A 9,635-nucleotide genomic window follows, 5' to 3' on the forward strand; every position below is an offset into this window, starting at 1 on the left:
CCAATTTATATGTACGGCTCTTCATTATTTTCTGACAGGGTCCATTGGACCCTTTCACAATCTGACAGATCTGCCCACAATCCTGGCCATGTAACATATTTTTATCTTTTTAGCTAGATATTTTCCCAATTCAGTATAAATTCACAATCAATCGCCGTCGTCTACACTAAACGTTAAATGATCGAGTGTTTTTGGTGCATACAGTGTCTTGTAATTTCAACTTTCGTATGCAACATTAAATTAACTTGTTATAATGCTTTTAAACACTAACACAGTGATATACTAACCAGAATATCTCTCAAAAGTAAAAGCTATTTCCTAAATTGACTACTCTTTTTTCAGCTCCTGTTCAGCCTAAAAAGAAATTGTATGACTATGACAACAGCATCCCGATTTACAGATGGAAAGCATCCAAAAACAGAAGATGCTTGTCTTAAAATGATTACGAAAGTGGAGGTAAATGTCTAAATAGTGGCACTCCTTCCTTTCTTGTTCTAAACTGCAAGAAGGATATTTCTTGAAATAATAAACATGGCATCCCGAGGCTTTTGAATTAAAATCTTTCTCATTTTCAAACATTTTCAGAATCCCCCCCCCCCCATTAAGTTTGGCTTAAAAAAAGCAGCTAAATTGTGGTCACCATTTTATTTTCAACTTCTCCAATTCTTATTCATTTACTCTTATAATATGGGGGGAGACATATTGTTTTTGGTTGAGTTGTCCGTCCGTCTGTCTGTCGGTCACAAATCGTGTCTGCTCCATTGCTCTTGAACCAATTGAATGATTTTAGAATAAATCGCCACACATGTTCACCATATTGAGATGATGTGCAGAGCGCATGTAACAACCTCCTTGGTTCAAGGTCACCGTTACTAAAATTAGAAAAATGGTTTCCGCTCAATAACTTAGGAGTGACCTTAATTGCAATGAAATTTGGTGTGTAGGCAGCTTGCATAAAGGAAGCTTGGGATTACATTGTGTGTCACTAGTTTCGACACTTACTAAAATAGATTTAACATTTCAAGGTCAGTTTTGTTGATGTTTTTGTTTGTTATATTTTAATCTTCTGTTTCAGTATAACAATCATTGACAAAATGCCATAGGGGACACATGTTTTTTGTGACAAAAACAACCATCTAGTATTATTTTTTTTGGAAGCCAATGCTTAGTGTGTTTTTTTCTCTAAATGTGTACATGTAATTACTGCATTCATCTATGTCTTATTTACTTAAGTTATGTCGCTTTAATGTTTTGAAAGTGATTTAAGTTGTTTTAACTTCAAAATGTTTCAGAATGTTCATCGAGTTCTCAAGACCAACTTCCTATGCTTGACTGTTTAGATACAGATGTCAGCTCTTCACAAGCGGATATTCTTGTCTCTGAGAGTTCTTCTGATTCTGAAACTGTTTCATCTGATGATAGTGATACAGACAGCCTACCTTCAAATTATTCTGAAAGTACAGTGTCTTCTGAAAATGAGACTGTAGATTATGAATCCTCACAAAGTGATGCAAAGACAGATTCATTGTTGTTATTATCATGTTTTAAGAAGCACAATATAACATCTAGTGCTTGCAAGGATATACTGAGAACAATAAGACACATACTGCCAGAACATGAAAATAAGTTGTTTTTCAATTATGGACAACTACTTTCTCACATACCTGACTCTATAAGGAGATTTGTTACTGCAATACATGTGAAAAAATATTTCCTGAAATAGGGCTTCATTGTGTATCTGAAAACTGTGCTGGAGTAGGGAAATCATTTATGATTGCAAATGTTAAGGAACTGTTCAGTAATCTTCTCAAAGCCCCAGGTAAGTTTCCAGAAATACACCTGTAGTAACATTTCCTTTAAACCAGGTTTCATCATTAATGGCCCAGTGGTAAGACCACTATTGCTTTGTAAGGGGAAAATCCCTGGTCTGAGCACTGTCTGAATGCCATTGTTTCACCCAATGTCTGATGTACAAAAATGATTCAATGTTATACAAGCAATTGAGGCTCAATTCAAGTTTGCAAGTTGTCATTTAATTACTTCATTAGGTGTGCATGGAATTAGGTTGGTAAATAGGGGCTGCTCACTGGCCATTTTTTTGGGCGAAAGTGAGGAAGTTATTTGTTTGACCTCCTTTAAATGACTGGGAAAGTTATTGAAAAATAGCATAATAGTTTACCATATTCAATTATGACTGTTTCATAAGCATTTAAATGTTTCTTTTTATTTTAGGCATTGTAGAAGACATCAAGTCAAAGCAAACTGAGGAAGGGAATGTTGATTCCAATATATTAACTGACATTCATGATGGTGACGTGTACAAAGAAAGATTAAATCATAGAAACCCTTCTTCTGCTGCTATACATCTAACTGCCATTTTTAACACGGATGGTGTGAACTTGTATTCTTCTTCTAGGGTGGAATTATGGCCAGTATTTCTTGCAATTAATGAACTATGACCTACTTTGAGATTTTCAAGAGAAAATATACTTCTTATTGGCTTATGGCAAGGCAGAGGCAAACCCCCATTCAACATATTCATTAAATACATCAGTGAAGAAATAAATTTATTGCCACAGAGCGGTTTTGACATTGAAATTGAGGAGGAAATGTAAAGGTTTATTTGATAGTATTGTGCATCACCTTGGACCTACCGGCAAAGACAGGAGTACTTAACATGACATTATTTAATGGGGCGCATGCTTGTGTCACCTGTGAGGAACCAGGAATTGTTGTGGAACAAGGTGCTGGACATGCCCAAAGCTACCCATACAGGTCTTCAGATTCTCGCTTTCATACTCGTTCAAATGAAAATGTATTACAGTTAATAAATGCTGCCTCTGACAAAAATAGACAGAAGGGCTTTAAAGGGTTACCAGACCTTACATATCTACACGAATTTGATATTGTGAATGGCAGTGTTCCAGACTACATGCATTGCATTTTGCTAGGAATTGTTAAAAGTATTATGACTAAATGGTTTTCACCTACACGAAGTGGAAAATACTTCTTTATAGGAAAGTACTTGAAACAAATATCTGAGCGACTGGTGAAGATAAAACCGCCATATTATATTGAACGTTTGCCTCGAGACCTAGAAAAACACTACTCACATTTCAAGGCGACAGAACTTTAATCGTTTTTGTTATACTATGCCTTACCATGTCTTCATGGTATTCTAGACGAAAAATACCTTCAACATTTTGCGTTATTATCAGAAGCAATTTTATATTGCTCGGAGATAGAATAACTGAGATGAGTCTACACAGAGCTGAACAGTTGCTGGAGAAGTTTTACCAATTTTCTAAACTGTATGGGTCAGGATCATGTGGCTTAAATGTCCATAATGCTTGTTCTCACCTGCCATATTATGTTAAGAAACTTGGTCCGATATGGTGCTGGAGCTGTTTTGCATTCGAAGATGCAAACTCTACAATCTTAAAATTTGTTCATGGAACTGGTGATGTAACAAAGCAAGCATTGAGAAATCAAGAAATCTCGATTTATATTCGATCATTGAAAGATGTAAGAGCAGATAATTCTAGCATGTTGAAAGTGACACATGTAGCACAAAATTGTGATGTGTTTGGCTCACTGAAGGTCTTAAGGAATGAAATACCTGTTAATCTAATACAAGCTCTTGGTGCTTCAAGTAATGGGAGTCTGAGGAAGGCGCTTAGAATTTGTGTTAATGGGTATAGATTTTACAGTGAAGAATGTTCCAGAATGAAAAGAAGAAACTATCATACTGTGGTTTATTCTGAAGATCAATTCGGCCTGATACAGTGTTTTCTTTTGGTTCTCAAAACCAATTTGGTACATGCTTAAGAAATTGAATGTTGTTCATGATTCATGGTTGTGCACTTATGAATCAGGAAAACAGTTGAAAGTAGTTGAAGTAACTAATATTGTGGATGTTGTGTCTGTAGAAAATTTAAAAACTACTTTGCTGTTTATTGAAGTGGATAATGCAGGCCAAGCAATTGTTGTTAACACACCAAATAGGCATGGACATTTCATATCAAAGTGATTAACTGCTCTCATGCAGACATATGTATAAGAAAACAATGAAGTTTATGAAATTTGCCAACAAACCTGTTGTAAGTCTTAGTGTAGTTGATTTTTTTGTGCTAAACAAATGTTACATTATATTTGTTAAAGGTATACTATGCTCAATTTTTTGTTCATTTTTTTTATTAACCAAACATGAAAATATATTTCCTGTGGTTGAAACACCACTAATCAGGCATTTATAAAGAATGAACTCATAGTGTATTAATCCATATTTGTTCAAGAAAGATGTTTGTGCATAATTAAACAAACAGGCTATTTTACCCGTTTTGATCATGATTAATTTGACAAAAAAAAGATTGTTTCAACTGGTTTTACATTGGAATGGCTCTTATTCGAGATGTTTTAGCCAATGTATCAGCAAAACTGAATAAAGCCAATTCAAAAAAATATGTTCAGATGAGCCAGATACATCTTTAAGCTTTCTTGTTGACAATGCTAAACTGCCAAATACCAGCTTGATTTTTCCATCTTGAAATAATATACATTATTTCTGAATATACATTATTTCTGAATAAGAGATCAGTTAATCATATACCTTACAGATTCTGATGTAATTGGAATTTACTGTTTTTCCTGAAAGAGACACGCCATATATTGGGTGTCGAATAAAATAACTTCAAAATTATAAATAATACAATATTAACAAGTATTATTATGTAACCTAACAGTTGAAGCTATATATTCCTGTCATTATCGGTAAAATCAGTTTTAAAATATATTGCAGTACCGTAAACCATTCAATACTGTATGTAAAGTTGTTGTACAAATAATGGGTTGATAGTGATTTTTAAAGGCCTCTGTGTTGATTATGTGTGCTAAAATAAAGAATTTTTAACCAGGTTTTTGAAAAAAACCCAGGTTATTAGAATAGCGTTCGTCGTTGGGCGGGCGGTCGGGCGGGCGGGCGTCAAACTGGATGGTTTCCGGCGAATAACTTGAGTTCTGTTAATCCTATTGACATGAAACTTGGTGTATAGTTAGAACATGTGGAGAGCTCGCTTGGGATTGCTTTTGGGGTCGGTCTGTCAAAGGTCAAGGTCAGCGTTACTAAAAATAGAATTTTGGTTTCCGGCAATTAACTTGAGTTCGGTTCATCGTATTGACATGAAACTTGGTGTATAGTAAGAACAGTTGGAGAGCTCACTTGGGATTGCTTTTGGGGTCGGTCCGTCAAAGGTCAAGGTCGCCATAACTAAAAATAGAAATTTGGTTTCTGCTGATTTACTTGAGTTCAGTTTATCTTATGGACATAAAACTTGGTGTATAGTAAGAACATGTGGAGAGCTCGCTTGGGATTGCTTTTGGGGTCGGTCCGTCAAAGGTCAAGGTAACCTTTATTAAAAATAGACCTTTTGTCTTTGGCGAATAACTTGAGTTCGGTTCATTGTATTGACATGAAACTTGGTGTATAGTAAGAACAAATAGAAAGCTCGCTTGGGATTGCTTTTTGGGTCGGTCCGTCAAAGTTCAAGGTCACCGTTACTAAAAATAGACATTTTGTCTTTGTTGAATAACTTGAGTTCGGTTCATCGTATTGACATGAAACTTGCTGTATAGTAAGAACAGTTAGAGAGCTCGCTTGGGATTGCTTTTGGGGTCTGTTCGTCAAAGGTCAAGGTCACCTTTACTAAAATAGAAAATTGGTTTCCGGAGAATAAATTGAGTTCGGTTCATCGTATTGACATGAAACTTGTTGTATAGTAAGAACATGTGGAGAGCACGCTTAGGATTGCTTTTGGGGTCGGTCCGTCAAAGGTCAAGGTCACCATTACTTAAAATTAGAAATTTGATTTACGGTGAATATCTTGAGTTCGGTTCGGTATTGACATGAAACTTGGCGTGTAGTTGTCGCATATAATGTATCTACATAGTTGTTGCATATAATGTATCTACATGTGAGTGTTTGTATGCATGTATCACCTATGGCACCTTTGCATCATTGATTATCATCATGTATTCATTATACAAATAGAGCCTTGGTTACTAATAAGTTTAAAACCTGGTTTGTTGGCATTGCCCATTTCTTGTTTTTTTATGTGATTATGTTGTTCTTCGAAATTGTATTTATTTATCATGTTACATTCACTGAACACATTATTTATTGATAATATAATCTGCTAGATGTAGGGAGTGCCCCTTTGTAAACTTATGTCAAATGAAATGAAATAATTATGTTTTAAGTCAAATAGAATATGTTTCCTGATTATAAATTCTCTTGTTCAAGCAGAAAAGTCATAATTTTTATTTATTTGTTCATAAATTGTTCATGGCTCATGAAATATCCTTGTTTAACACCTTAACTCAACAATATGGACAATTCAAGAATTTGACAGATTCTTTATTAGTTCATGATCAGTCAATGATTGACAGCATAGACATTTCAAGAACTCAGATGGGTTCTTTATCAGTTCAAGAACAGTTCATGAACAACCTCACAAGGACAGTTCATGTCCAAAAGTTCATGAACTTCAATCAAGAACTGTTTAAGCCCAGTTTATGAACAATTCATGAATGGCTTGAAATGTGCATGATTTCATAAACTGCATTTCGCCGGGGATACTATCAAATGACAATAATGAAGTAAAATTGTTACAAGTTACATAACACTGTCACGTATTTTGACTGAACTATTGCCCCTTGTTTACTTAGAAAGTTTATGCACAACACATTTTTGTTACAATAAACATAATACAACCAAAAATACTATATAGAAATATTGATGAATATCTTTATTAAGATCTCATATAGCTGTCCTGGACAAAACTCAGCTTTGTATGAAGACAGCCATCGGTCCGAATGGAGGATAAAATTGAAAATAAATAATCGTTAAAACGCGATTTTTAGAGGAACTATTTGACGTCAATAGTGATTTAAAATTACTGCGCTTTATGAAGTCAGTAAACAACGTCGCACCGACCCTCGACAAGCCTCGTTACCGGCCTACGCGCGTGCTCTCGGGTCGGATTATTCTATCCGTAACGGAAACACATGGTAAATACTTATAGTCTGTACATTGTTGTTTTAAATAAAACTTACATCTGCACTCCTTATATTGGTTCACGTAGATGGTTTTGAGCAATGAATGCTACTCTACTAACGGTTTACCTATGTACTAAAGATGACGATGAAACATTTAGTTGTGACATTGTTCCGCTGGCTACTTCTTCTGGAATATATACTGTAAAAAAGTCACTATATTTTTGGAATGGTGAATTTAGTCGTCATATTAAGGTTAGTGTACATGTATTGCAGCATCTTGTTGACAAATTATCGGAAAATCTGATAAAAGAATTTCATGGGTGTTATCGCCCTGTTTCTGGTGATATTCAGGTTTTAGTATATTTATGGTATGTTTCAACTAAAAACAACCAAAGAGAAATAACTTTTCTATTTGGATTGAGCGAATGATGTGTCAATACAATATTTTCCATGGAGTAGCATAAAGCATTTGTGGTATTTGATAGTTAAATAAATATGGGTAATGCTAAAAGAGAAGTAGAAGTTTCAAACTCATTTTACAATTCCTGTACATCTCGTAACATAGTGGGTGTAATAGATGGCACTCATATACCTATTGTGAATTGTCCTGGTTATCAAAATGACTATTGTCCTGGTGGTCAAAATGACTATATAAACAGATAAAAGGGTTTCTATCCGCACAGTTGGAGTTGGTTGTTGACGCCAATTTAATGATAATGGATGCTTATGTTGGATGGCCAGGAAGCACACACGATTCTAGAGTTCTGAGAAACTTCACATTCTTGAACAATGCAGAAAATGGACGGGTAATATCTCCAAGAATATTCATTATTGGAGATGGAGCATATCCAATCAAAAACTGGCTAATTACCCCATATCGTGACAATGGCCACCTTGGAGTTAATCAGAGAAGATTTAATCATCCTTTATCTTCTTCCAGGCAGAGTGTTGAGAGGGCTAATGATATTTTGAAAGGAAGATTTAGACGTTTGCAGAAATTGTATTGTCATAGCGTTTGGCAGTTTGGTTGTTACACAATTTATATTATATGTGACGATGACATTGAACGATTCATTGACACGAACCAAGCTCAGGACATCTACAATTAATAAACATATTTGCAATCAACGCAAATGGTATACAGCTACGTGATGCAACAGCACTTTGTAAGATTTGTCGATGTAACATCTAGAGTTTTGTTTTAGAAATGAATTACTTTGAAGCGACTGAACTCCAGATTTAGAAAGATTTTTCCCCCAAAACTTCCAATAGTCATGAAACAATTCATAAAATAGTATGACTGGCATGTTCAAACATTTGAAGAACTTAACAGAGTTAAAGTTTATTTTTGAAAGTTGAAAGTCTAAAGTTCAGCTGCTTTAAACTAAGATTTGCTGCAGACGCACTCATGAATTTGTTTTCTTTTATTGTGTATTATGTGACTAGCGGAATTACTGTTATATTTTTAGATTTTAAAGTAAAAGCTTTCATGCTAAGCATATATGAAACCATTCAGGCACATGGTCTTTTATTTACCAATTTCAATGAATGATCATTTTTAATAAAGTAAAATTTGAAAAAAAATCAATATAATTTGATTTTCTATTGGTATTAACCCGTTGTCATTAGTACTAAAGGTTGCCAGTTCATGTCTGGCTCAAATTCTACATGTCTCTGAGCATGATTGGTGGTCAACAGATGGATTCTGACTGAAAGATTGTTGAAAGCGGCTTAAACCCATTCAATCAACCAACCAACCTAGAACACGACATAGGTCACAGTTTATTAGACCTTCATGAAACTTGGCAGTGGTAGTCTGTGAGTTTTATCAATATAGCTTAAACTGTTTCAGTTTTGTTGTTAAGTGTCTTTATATTATGGATGCCAAACATCATTTTATTTGCATGAATTAATTGGATTCCAAATTGGGACTTAAGACCTAAACAAGATGCATTCGCGCAACGTATCGAGCCCATTATTTGTCAAAGAATTTATACAGTCATTTGAGCTCTAAGTCATAGGCTTTAAATGTGTCACACCTTACCATCAGAGTGATCATTTCTATCAGTTGTATGAAAATACGACAACAAATTGTGAAGCTACTGCCAAATTTTGACCTTTCACCTCTATGTATGACGTTGACCTTTAACATAGAGTCATGGCCATTTTACCAAGAAATATTAAGGTATAAACAATGACTTGTGAAACTATGGCTTGAACAATGTATGAAATATCAATTTGTGACCTTCGCATTTCACATAGAGTCATGGGTCTTGAATGTGTCAGGTTCATGTTCACTTATCGGAGTAAATATTTCTATCAAGTCCATATAATATGAAAAAACAACAACAATAACTTGCTATGGCTTACCCAAGATTTAAAATACAAATATTTGACCTCTAAGTGTGACCATGACCTTTCACATGAGTCTTGTACATGACCAGCTGCTCACCAAGGTGAACATTTCTACAAAGTTATATGAAAATATGACAGTAACTGAATTAACAAGCAAGACAAGTTTTGATGGATGGGCGGGCGCACATATGCATGGATTCACATACACTCAACTGAAGTTGCGAACT

The 9,635-nt window shown here is 34.8% G+C and overlaps 1 pseudogene; it reads left to right on the forward strand.

The window, feature by feature from the left end:
* Positions 1 to 375: 375 nt before the first annotated feature.
* LOC128215895 (uncharacterized) lies at positions 376 to 8,162 on the forward strand (annotated as a pseudogene).
* Positions 8,163 to 9,635: the final 1,473 nt, after the last annotated feature.

This window comes from Mya arenaria, chromosome 14, assembly GCF_026914265.1.
Source record: "Mya arenaria isolate MELC-2E11 chromosome 14, ASM2691426v1".
In the NCBI taxonomy this organism is placed as follows: domain Eukaryota; kingdom Metazoa; phylum Mollusca; class Bivalvia; order Myida; family Myidae; genus Mya; species Mya arenaria.